Source organism: Lampris incognitus, chromosome 4 (genome assembly GCF_029633865.1).
Source record: "Lampris incognitus isolate fLamInc1 chromosome 4, fLamInc1.hap2, whole genome shotgun sequence".
In the NCBI taxonomy this organism is placed as follows: domain Eukaryota; kingdom Metazoa; phylum Chordata; class Actinopteri; order Lampriformes; family Lampridae; genus Lampris; species Lampris incognitus.
This window is the reverse complement of record NC_079214.1, coordinates 23,275,803-23,288,571: the sequence shown is the minus strand read 5'-3', so window position 1 is coordinate 23,288,571 and position 12,769 is coordinate 23,275,803. Positions and strand designations below refer to the sequence as shown.

Below are 12,769 nucleotides of genomic sequence, written 5' to 3'. Positions count from 1 at the left end.
CCTGCCTCCTCCACACATCCAAAAGTAGCCTATGCTAAATGAAGACCTGGACATTTTGTACGGAAAAGAGAGAGAGAGAGAGAGAGAGAGAGAGAGAGAGAGAGAGAGAGAGAGAGAGAGAGAGAGAGAGAGAGAGAGAGAGAGAGAGAGAGAGAGAGAGAGAGAGAGAGAGAGAGAGAGAGAGTGATTTGGTTAATCCCAACAGAGCAGACTGTGTTTTTAATAATCATGCCTTTCTCACCACCTGGGAGCGAAAAGCCATCGTCGAGCCTATTTATAGGCCACATCCAACAGACAGCAAGAACAGCATACAGAAATAAGCAGTCCTATTGTTTCCTAACATGCCTGCAAGGCATGTCTTGTTGAGGGTTATGATTATAATAAGATAACTTTGCCTTTGTAAAACCCAGCGAAAATGTGCAAGGTAACATAAAATAAACAATGTGAAGCAGAGGGTATTTCTGATACCTTTTGACACATTTATTGTCCACTGTTTAGTTATAAACCCAGATGGTCTCACTGCTGATGTTGGATAGTGTGGTTATTATCAGTCATTTTGGTAGTTAGTAAGCCAAATTGTGATTTAAAGGTATACTATATGCTATTTACTTATCTGACTGATGACTAGTTGACATATTGATAATCGTGATATGAGACTGAATATCATCTGGGATTTTGGTTATCATAATATCGTGATATAAATTAAATGTCATTCCCTGGTCTTAAAAGGTGCATTACATTAAAGTGATAGAATTTTCTAAATGTATTACACTGTTGTAGCTGAGTGAATATGAAGGCCTCCATCTGCTTGGTTACCATATCACTAATGATCAGTTCTCAGAATTTTCTTGCTAAATTCACCGGTGAGCCAAAACATTATGACCACCTGCCTAAGATGCCGTTGGTCCTCCGTGTGCCGCCAAAACGGCGCCGACCTGCCAAGGCATGGACTCTATAAGACCCCTGAAGGTGACCTGTGGTATCTGGCACCAAAACATTAGCAGCCGATCCTTCAAGGCCTGTAAGTTGTGAGGTGATGCCACCATGGATCGGACTTGTCAGTCCAGCACATCCCAAAGATGCTCAATCAGATTGAGATTTGGAGAATTGGAGGGCAGGGCAACACCATGAACACTTCATGTTCCTCAAACCATTCCTGAAAAATGTGTGCAGTGTGGCAGGGCGCATCATCCTGCTGAAAGGGGCCACTGCCATCAGGGAATACTGTTGCCATGATGGGGTGTACCTGGTCTACAATTATGTTTAGTTAGGTGGTATGTGTCAAACTGACATCCACATAAATGGCCGTACCCAATGTTTCTCAGCTGAATATTTCCCAGAGTATCACACTGCCTCCACCGGCTTGTCATCTTCCTGGTGCCTTCACTTCCCCAGGTAAATGGCACACAGTACACAGCCATCCACGTGATCTAAAAGAAAACGGGACGCATCGGACCAGGCAACCTTCTTCCACTGCTCCAAAGTCCAGTTCTGATGCTTGCGTACCCATTGTAGACACTTTCAATCGAATTTGCGGTCTCTTGCTGGGTGCACTTTATTAGAGGCTCCACTGGCACGAGCGTACCCACAATGCCCTTGCCTTCCTGAGGGGCGTGGTAACCATAGACATGACATCCCCCCTTTTCTTGGCATTAAACTCTTATTAACCAAAAAGTACAGCTGATGATTATACTCACATTAATGCAGCTATTGCATACTAAACCATATTACAGTAATTATCAAAACATCATTTGACACCTCGTAACAGTTAGCTGTTATAACATCAGATAACTTTTTTTTCTTTTAAGAAATCAAATCACTGTATCTTCAAATTATTAAATCAGTGTATCCTTACAGTATTTTCAAATCGGAGACATTGTAGAAACTTTTTTTTTCCAAAACGCATTGTAAAACTCCTCTTTTTTTTCCCAAACACATTAACTAGTGAGAATCACTCATCACTTTAAAACATAGTCAGACAGTCTACTGGGTGTTTGCTTGATCCTTTGCGGCCTGTCTGGCACGCCTGCCTGTATTTGTATGTCAGAGTCATGCTTGGTTTGTGGACTCTGAGTATCAGTGTGTGTTCTTGAAATGCCCCTTGTTTCAGTCTATTTCCTTCGTATCTTTTACCAAAGGTGGTGTTTCTCGAATATCGTGCTCCTGTTGGTGATTCCACTACCACTTTGTTTCTGGTCCTGCTGATGATCTTGTGCGGTGTCGCGTTGAATGTGGTGGAGAACTTGTCAGTTTTGTCCTGTCTCAGGAGAACAGTATCACCAACACTGACCTCTGACTGCTGTGCTCCTCTGCGTATGTCTGCATACAGCTTACTCTTAGCCTTTTGCTCAGTGTCACAGTCACACACTTCCTGATCTGTGTTCACTTCAATCAGTTCAGGTAGCTTTCCTCTCATCTTTCGGTTGAAAAGCAATTCAGCAGGGCTTTTACCTGTTGGTGGATGGAGGATGCTCCTGTAGATTGTCACATATTTTCTCAGTTCTTTCTTCCAATCCAGTCCCTCTGATTGAGCAATCCGAATCCTCTTCAGCAGTGACGCGTTCTGACGCTCAACTTCTCCATTGGCCTGAGCAAATTTCGGTGTGGTTTTGATGTGTGTGATGCCGTTTTCCTCACAGTACAGTCTAAATTGTTCAGATCTGAACTGAGGTCCATTGTCAGACTTGATTGTGACTGGCAGTCCATGTCAACTGAATATTGACTCCAGACTGTCTATGACCCTATCTGATGTGATGGTGGTCATGACGTCATATTCGTAATACCGGCTGAAATAGTCTACTACCACTAAAATGGAGTGTTTAGATGGGAGAGGCCCCAGTAGGTCAATGGCGACATCCCGCCAGGGTCCATCAGGTAGCGGTGTGGGTCTCAGCGGTTCAGGTGGGTCAGGTCTAGTCACTATCTGACATCCGTGGCAGGCTTTACAGTGTCTCTCCGCAGCCCTATCCATGCCAGGCCACCACACTTTTGTCCTGAGATGCTGCTTTGTTCCCACGATACCCAGATGTCCTTCATGGGCTAGTGCAAGTGCCCGCGTCCACAAGGCCTGTGGCAACACTATGCATGTGCCTCTCAGAACAAGACATCCCACTGTGCATAGCTCACTTGCAATGACAGCATACGGTTTGCACTTTTCAAAGTGTCCAGTCACTATGGCTTTGTGTACCTCATGAAGCTCTGGGTCAGCGGAAGATGCTTCCTCCACTTCTCGGGTGGTGAGTGCTCTCGGCGTTGTGTTCACCGATACAAACCTCACATACTCATCAGCTCGATGCTCATGCTTGGCCTGTTTCACACTGCTCGACAGGAGTCTTGATAGCGGGTCAGCGATGTTGTTCTTCCCTGCAATGTGGACAATTTTGAATTCGTAGGGCTGTAACCTAAGAACCCATCGTTCTATCCGCGCACAGGGCTTGGAATGGGGACCATAGATCACTTCTAATGGCTTATGATCTGTGACTAGGTCAAACTGTCTCCCATACAAGTATGGATGAAGTCTCTCACAGGCCCAAACTAGACCTAGTGCCTCTCGCTCTGTCTGCGAGTATCTCTGTTCACAGTCTGTCAGGCTACGGCTGACATAGCACACAAGAACGTTGATTCCTTTCTGGTTCTGCACCAGGACTGCACCTAATCCTACAGGGCTTACATCTGCTATTACCTGTGTCGGCGCGTCCTTGTCGAAATAAGCCAGGGTGGTTGCTCTGGCGAGCGCTGCTTTCAGAGCACTGAATGCTTGCTTCTGTTCTGGTCCGAATGTGAATGGTGTGTCCTTCCTTGTCAGGCGCCTCAGTGGCTCTGACATGGTTGCAAACTGAGGGATAAATCTGCTGCTGTATCCAACTAGCCCAAGGAAGCTACACACCTCCGTGGCGCTCTCTGGCTCCAGTGCTTCTGTCACAGCTCGCACCCTCTCCTCTGTTGGACCAATGCCCTTCTCTGACAACAGAATTCCCATGAAAATTAGTCTGTCCATGTTGAACTGACACTTCTCTGGATTTAGTGTCAATCCTGTCTCTCTGAGTCTTGCCATAACTGCATGAAGTCGTTCGCCGTGCGTGGCTTGGTCACGTGCTTGTATGATCACATCATCAGAAATGTTTTCAACCCCTTCAATTCCAGCCAAGGCACTGGCTATCTCGTGCTGGTATTGCTCACTAGCGGATGATACACCAAACAACAATCTTTTGTACCTGTACACGCCATTGTGTGCAGCAAATGTGGTGATCTCGCACGATTCAGGAGTCAGTTCGAGTTGGTGGTAGCCCCACTTCAAGTCCAACTTGCTGAATATGGTTGAGCCATTCATCCCTAGGAGTAGCTCACCCACAGTGGGGATTGGGAAGCATTCCCTCACTATGGCCTCGTTGGCCCGTCTCATATCCAGGCAAAGTCGGACATCATTTCCGGGTTTTGGGACAATCACGACCGGATTCACTCACAGGGTGGGCCCATTCACTGGTTCAATAATGTCCAAATCCTCCAATTCCTTTATTCTGGACTCTACTGCCCCCCGGAGGTTAAATGGAATTCACCTGAGTGGCTGGGCTACTGGTTTGACCTCTGGGTTAATGTGTAGACTGACCTGTCTCGTTTTCAGTTTCCCAACTCCACTGAATACTTCAGGGTACTGCTGCTGGAGTGTTTGCTTCATCTCTGTGACGGCAGCAATGTCGGCACCTATTCTCAAGCCGCCCAGTCGCATCGCTATTTCTTTTCCCAGCAGTGGTTCACCTTTTCCCCTGATTACAATGAATTCTGCACATTCAGTTTTGTTACCTATTGACACATCACATGTAAATGCACCCTTGACAGTTAATTGCTCACTGGAACAATATGAGTACAATTTCCTCTCTGTCTTAGGGACATAGAAATGACACTTAATGCGTTCTGCTTTCAATTTTTCCCACACATTTTCTCCCATCACATTGCTTGTTGCGCCAGAGTCAATGAGCATTTTCATATTCACTCCCCCCACACAGAAGTTCAGTCTCTCTGACATGTGATTGTCATTAATGGCAAATGCAAAGTCCTCCTGTTCGTCAACATTGTTCACGTTTTGTTTCACTTTCTCTTTCTCGCCTTTAGTACTGCATACCTTTGCAAAGTGATCCTTACCCTGTCTGTGAATGTCCTCATTCATCCAGGTCATGGTTATCCAAAGGAGTTGAATCAAGTGCAACTGGACTTGGTACATATCCGTAAAGACGTTTCGCCTCTCATCCAAGAAGCTTCCTCAGTTCGTGCCTTTCTGACTAGACCAAGCTAGTCTGACTGGCTGGTGATGAGACTCAGAATTTATCCTCTAGGAGTCGTTGTCAGAGCTATTGATATGCGTGGATCTTTGTGTTCTGATGTTTACCAACGCCCGTCGCTAACAGAGGCAAAGTTATGAGTGGCTCTATTGTGTATCGATGTTATGGCCGCGCCCGTCGTTATCGGAGCTACTGATATGCGTGGCTTTCCTGTGCTTCGATGTCCAGCCGGGCCCGTCGCCATCGGAGCTATTGATTTGCATTTGTTTAGCAGTGATGGTCGCTGGGGGTGTTAGTTTCGACTTCATTGTTCAGTGGTCATGAGAGTCGTTGGAGCCGTTAGTGACCGACTGTTGTTCTTGGAGGCTAGGCTTCTTGAGTCTCCTGGGTAGAGATGAAAGGACGGCATTGTAAGTGGGAGATAGGTGGTGACGCAGACCTCCTCCTCTGTTGAGGGATGGTTTTTCCAGTTTCGCATAGATGGCTTCCTTCACCCCTCTTTCAAACCATCTATCTTCTCTGTCCAAAATGTTTACGTTGCTGTCCTCGAAGGAGTGTGTCTTCTCCTTTAGGTGTAGATAAACTGCTGAGTCTTCTCCTGAGCCACTCATAACTTTGGCTCTGTTAGTGATGGGCGTTGTTAAACATCGGGACACAAAGAGCCACGCATATCAAAAGCCCTGAGAACGACTCCTAGAGGATAAATTCTGAGTCTCATCACCAGCCAGTCAGACTAGCTTGGTGTAGTCAGAAAGGCACGAACTGAGGAAGCCTCTTGGATGAGAGGCGAAACGTCTTCACGGATATATACCAAGTCCAGTTGCACTTGATTCAACTACTTTGGATCCTTACCCTGACACTTGTGGCATGTCTGGCCGCGTGCGGGGCATTTTGGATCTCGGCCAATGTGATCAGAATTTCCACATCTATAGCACTTTCCGTCATTTTTATTGTCTCTGTTCGAGTTTACCTTTTGTTCCGTGCGTTCCCTTTTTTTCCTTTATGGTCAACTCTGTGTACAGTCTCTGGGGTAGCTCCTGTCGATGTGCACGACATGTTAGCCGTTTGCTCCTCGATGCTCTCACAACGAGCAGCTATGTCCAGTGTTACTGCTAGCGTCAGCCCACGATCCTCTTCCAACAGCTTTCTGCGCACATACTCCGATGTTCCCTTACTTAGAATAGCATCCCTTACTTGGTTATCAGAATCTCCCCCATATCCACAGTCTCTCACAGCCTGTCTCAGGCGTGTAGTAAATTGCTGCACTGTCTCACCTGGGTTCTGGTGCATTTTCTAAAATGCGTTCCTTGCTAGCGCTGTGTTGAGTTGGGGCACGAAGTATGCATTCAAAGCCTCGACTGCCTTCTTGTAGTCCGTTGCATCACCAGTGTCCGGTAAAGTTGAAAAAAAAACGTCCTGAACGTCTGGTCCAGCTAGATGTAGTAATAGTGCACGTCTCCTTTGCTTTGTAGCTTCAGGTGAATCGTCAGCCAAGATGAGCCCTTTTCCGTCAGCATACAGCTCGAACGATGTTAGCCACCGCTTCCATCTGGAACCTAACGTGGCTGGCTCTGTGTATACTAACTAACTTGACTCTTTTTAACTACCTAATGCATGTTAATCCTCGTTGCCAATGTTGTATCTCTACTTTACTACTGAATTAAGCAGTTTATACTGAATTTAATCTCAATAACCTGGACGACACATCGAATTTGCCGTCTCTTGCTGGGCGCGCTTTATTAGAGGCTCCACTGGCACGAGCGTACCCACAATGCTCTTGCCTTCCTGAGGGGCGTGGTAACCATAGACATGACACTGGCCATAACAATTTGGCCCTTATCAGCGTTGCTCAGGTCTTTACTCCTGCCTATTTCTCCTGCATCCAACACGTTGACTACGAGAACTGATTCTCTTACCATCTGATCTACCTAGACCTTGACAAGCACCCCTGTTTGGAGATGATCAATGTTATTCCGTTCACCTGTTAGTGGTCATAATATTTTGGCTCATCAGGGTATTTTAGTGCTGGTCCTTAGGAAAGCACCAGTAGTCCTCCAAAAAGTATGACATTATTGATATTGAGGTCTTCAATAAAAATATTGTGATATTTGATTTTGTTGGTATTACTCAGCACTACTGATGACTTTTCTAAATTATAATTTTTCTTACTCTATCAATCTGAATGCCTTATCTACACCTTTTGTATGAGACACTTTTGCAAGAAGAGGAACAAAAGAAATTGTGCATCTTTTACTTGTTTCACGTGTAGTTAAACATTTCCATAGTCAGCCACAAGTCTAGTTAAACTAGATGACATCAACAAATTTGACGAAACAATGTCAGTGTTTTGACGTTCTATTCTTTTGTAAATATTCATTGAGGATGTGTGCTAACTTCTGGTTGATTGTTGCTTCTGAGGGTTACCCATTTGGCATCAGAAAAAAAGAATGGAAACAGTAAAATGTGGATTTTTTTTTCTGCTGCTAACCAAGTTTTAAGTTAAAAACTAGAAGAGTGCAGATCTCCACCAGGCACAGAGTACGAATCTCCCTTTCTCCCATTTTCAGACTTGACAACAAACCATCCCTTTTTTCGCCGACCGGGAGAAGGGAAATACTCACACACGGAGAGAGAGAGAAAATTCCCCTGCCATTATGAGACTTTTGCACAGCGCCCAAGTCGATTGAATGGGAAATATGGGGGGGGATGTTAATATGCAGCGCTCAATCTAAAACAAATCTACATAATAAAAACGTTTTGCCTGTCAGTCTGTGGATGCGCAGCCTCCAAGGCGGACTCTCGCAGGAAAGCGACCAAGTCTAATATGAAATGACAGACCATCCATCCATCCATCCATTATCCAAACCACTTATCCTGCTCTCAGGGTCGCGGGGGTGCTGGAGCCTGTTCCAGCAGTCACTGGGCGGCACTTATTCTAAGACGTCAAATGTGTTTAACCATCGCTGTTTTCACGATATGAAAGGAATGAAGGTGAATGGCTGCTCTGCTGATTAACTTTCATTCATTCTAAACCGATGAAACAACAGAAAGAAAAGACTCTAGATGTGTTTAACTGTCGCGGTTTTCATGATATGAAATGAATCAAGACGAATGGCTGATCTGCTAATTGACTTTCATTCATAAAACAACGGCGAGAAAACAGCTCAGCCCATGGGAAGTGTCTTACTGTAGCTACTGAGATGGTGTCTAGTTGTGGCTGTGGTTAATCCGACTCGAAATTGTATTTTTTTTTCAGCAGACTTTTAACATCGGAGACTATGGCGAGTGAATACGGGGAGTTATTTTTGGTTCATCCAGTTTTCCTCCTGTTCTCCTGTGCTGAGATCAGCAGTGCGCCATTATTGGTTGTGGTTGCTATAGTTACCAAGCCTCCCTTCCGGTCTGCCTGCGTTGCAGTCTGGGTTGTTCTTCCGGTTTTAACTAAGTGGCTGCTGCCGCACGTTTCCATCTGCGTTGTGTGATTCATTGATGTCGTCTCTCATTACTGGCATGGTGGCAGCGCTTACCAGACTTACGTCCCGAGGACTGATATTTACCGAATTAATCGCGGTAGCCCTTCCAGGGGAATCACAGGGTAGTTACGTCTACCACCAGACGCAGCTGGGCTAGCTCAGACACAGTTGTGCTAGCTAAGTGGGCAGCATGGCGACACACAGAGCACCGAAGCAGTGGTGTTTAACAAATATCGAGACGGTGAACTCTTTTGAGAACTGGCGTCAGAACCTGCTTTATATACTGTCGCTCGACGCCGGGTTTGCCCCCTTCCTGCACGATGGCGTGGAGTGGGAGAAGAAGTCTAAAACGTCCCCTGTCCGGGGATTCACAAATGACGGTGAAGATATTCCCTCGCCCCGACGTCGCAATAAAGAACAGAAGGTAACCATGTTAGAGCTAATGTTGGTACAGATAGCCAATTATTGTCCTGTAATCTCTCGTCACAGCATAGTCAGGAACTCCACATCTATTGACGGTATATGGCAAGCTATTCGTCTACATTATGGCTTTCAGTGCACCGGGGCTGTGTCTGAACTCCCCAAGTCAAAGCAATCCATCCCTGTCCGGACAACGAGGTCATGTCCCCTTAGTAAATGTGCCGGCAGGCCTGATAATAATTTCCTCAGCAAATGTTCCTTTCTGCCCCCCCCCCAAGATAAAATGTACATGGAAAAGTCGCGCCAGGTTTTGGGAGAGCAGGTCGAGACTGATGACGAGGTAGAGGAGTGCGTTAGTGGGGAGCCAACGCCATCTAGTGGTGTGAAACGTGTACTTATCAAACAGTCCCCTTACCTCGATGCCTTCCATGGACGTGTGCATCTCACCGTTGATAGTGGGGCAACAGGCAACATGATGAGGGCCTCATGCGCGACCAGGCTGAGCGTCACCGTCACGGGAAGTACGCAGTCCGCATTCCAAGCAGATGGCTCGTCCCTTGTGAAAGTATTGGGAGAGACACGGACACACTTCCAGAGAGATGACCTCTATTTTGAGGGCCTCGTCGTTGAGAATCTCGAATCTGACGTCCTGGCTGGAATTCCCTTTATGGAAAAGAACGACATCTCCATCAGACCAGCCAAACACCAAATCTGCATGGGCGAGGATATATATCGCTACATTACCCTCCAAACACCGATGGACAGGCATGCCGTAAGGCACGTGCACGTGCTCCGCGCTCCGGATAAATCTACTGTGTGGCCAGGGGAGTACATCGAGCTCGAGCTGCCTCCTGAGCTGTGCAATGTGGACAGTGTGCTGGCTGTTGAACTACACGTCGATGCCTCTTGTGACCAGTCTGACACACAGCAGTGGCCTGCCCCAACTTTGCTACGGGGTGTGTCCGGGAAGATCCGTGTCCCAAATCTCACTGGCGAGCTGCGGCTGGTCCAGAAAAGCCACCGCCTATGCCGTGTCCGTGCCACATATGTCCCGTCACTCAGTGGCGCTGCCGTGCCAGCTGATCCCCCCAAACCGGCCCCGACGACCATGTCAGCCTTGTCCTCTGACCTTGTTGCTCTGGATCCAGATAACATCATGCCTGCTGACATCAGAGGTGAGTTCCGCGCCCTGCATAGAGAGTTTGATGTAGTGTTTGATCCCCACTTTGAAGGATATAACGACGCTGTGGGCCCGTTCCAGGCCAGGGTGAACATGGGACCTGTCCTACCTCTGCCCTTCACCAACAGGTCGGCCTGGCTCGCCATACAGGCAGGGTGCTCTGACCTCAGATGGACCCGTGCTCACCTCCGTCAGGGTACGTGTCCATCCAAGAAGCTGACTAACATTCGTGATGTGAAACGTTACCTGAACGTCACCACAGTGGCTAAGGACGGCCTCCTAGTTGTTCGCTGGCACACACCCCTCGCAGCCTCAACGGACTGCATCGTTGTGCCTCGGTCTGTCCTCGATGGCCTACTGACCTCTCTCCATATCAAGCTTGATCACCCCACCGGCACCCAGTTGAAGACAGCTGTGCAACGCTACTTCTACGCGTTGGATATGGACTCTGCTGTGCAACATGTCTCCAGTGGCTGCCACCAGTGTGCAGCTCTGAAGAAAGCCCCTGCGTTCGTATCTGACCAGTCTACAAGTGACCCTCCGGAAGTCGTCGGGTCATCTTTCGCGGCTGATGTGTTCAGGCGGGACCGCCAGTTCATTCTGATTGTCCGGGAGTGTGTCACGTCTTTCACGCTGTCTTGTCTCATCGACGACGAGCGCAGAGACACTCTCAGGGATGCTTTAACCCGCTTATGTATGGATCTGTGCCCTCTCGACGGCCCCTTTGCTGTGATCAAGACTGACCCTGCCCCTGGTTTTGCTGCATTGGCAGGGGATGGGGCCCTCGCTATGCACAGACTAGTTGTTGAGGTGGGCAACGCCAAGAATGTCAATAAGAACCCAGTGGCGGAGAAGGCTGTTCAAGAGATTCAGGGGGAGATTCTTCGTCTCGAGCCTAACTGTAGGGCTGTTACTCCCCTATTACTCTCTGTTGCTACGGCCAAGCTGAACAGTCGTGTTAGGTCGCGTGGATTGTCTGCCCGTGGAATGCTGCTTCAGCGTGACCAGTTCTCCCATAGGCAGTTGCCTGTGGTCGACCAGGACCTCATCTTGAAACAACACTCGCAGCGTGTCACCAACCATCCGTACAGCATGAAGTCAAAGGTGCCCTCTGGTCGTGTGGCCGTGCCTCCCGCCATTCGACCTGGTGAACTGGTGTACCGGTATGGTGACCGGAATAAGTCAAAGGCCCGTGACAGGTACCTCGTCACGAGCGTGGATGGTTCATGGTGCAATATCCAGAAGTTCACGGGGTCTCAACTCCGTCGCACCTCCTACAGGGTCAGGCTGGGTGACTGCTACAACGTGGAAGGTCCCTCTACAGCCTCTGAACCCCTCGCGGACGATTTCGCATCTGATGAGGACTTGGACAACCCTGCCCTGCACTGCCCTGACATACCGCCAGCCATTGCCGAGCCCCCACCTGCACCTTGCCTGCCTTGTGATAACGATATGAGGCTGGGGGATGGGACTGTTCCTCCCATCAAGGTCGAGCCTGGGGGGCGGAGCTCCCCTGGTGAGTGTGTGCCTGCTCTTGCACCTGATGCTGCACCTCGACGCTCGGAGCGTCGCTGGCGCTTGCCGCGGCATTTAGAGGACTTTGTACTTTAGGCCAGTTGTTTGTGTGTACTGGTGATAATGTTTTGTCTTACCTTACAGGTCTAGTTATATAGCCTGCGCTGTGATGTTGCCTGGTGTTCTGTGGTGTTATTGTTGTACTGTGTGAAGGGGGGGGGGTCTTTCTTTTGGAAAAAAGGGGTAACGCCAGTATTGGTTGTGGTTGCTATAGTTACCAAGCCTCCCTTCCGGTCTGCCTGCGTTGCAGTCTGGGTTGTTCTTCCGGTTTTAACTAAATGGCTGCTGCCGCACGTTTCCATCTGCGTTGTGTGATTCATTGATGTCATCTGTCATTACTGGCTGTGGGTGATTTTATGATTTGCGAAATACGATCGACTTCTTATTTACTTTAAGGACTCATACCTGAACACATGTTGTTTTGGACGTGTTCCCTTATTTGCGTGTGCCAAATGTGCGTGCGCAGATTGTGAGGCAAAAAGGGGCCACGAGTCTTGTGTTTGTAAACTTTAGGCTACTACGTTCATTTCGAAGAGACCATCACGGAGAAATTGATTTAAAATGAAACGAAATGCCTCACAGTTGTTGCGCTGTCGGTTATACAAATCGTGAAGATGATAAAAACAAGCACCTGCATTTTTATCGCATGCCGAAAGGGAAAACTCCAATAGAAAAACAAAGAAGACAGGCGGGATTCATGCGATCCGGCGGGAGGACTGGAAGACGTGGGCAGAAGAGCAAATATCAAACGCGAAGTTTTGCGGAGAACATTTCATATCTGGTCTGTATCAGTTTCTTACACAAATAAGTAGTGTGGTTGAACATACGTAAGTAACAGCTCTAAA

The 12,769-nt window shown here is 47.8% G+C and overlaps 1 protein-coding gene across 1 annotated transcript in view; it reads left to right on the top strand.

The window, feature by feature from the left end:
- gramd2aa (GRAM domain containing 2Aa) overlaps positions 1 to 12,769 on the top strand; it is a 53,427-nt gene that overhangs the window by 16,810 nt on the left and 23,848 nt on the right. The gene's annotated exons all lie outside the window — the stretch shown is intronic.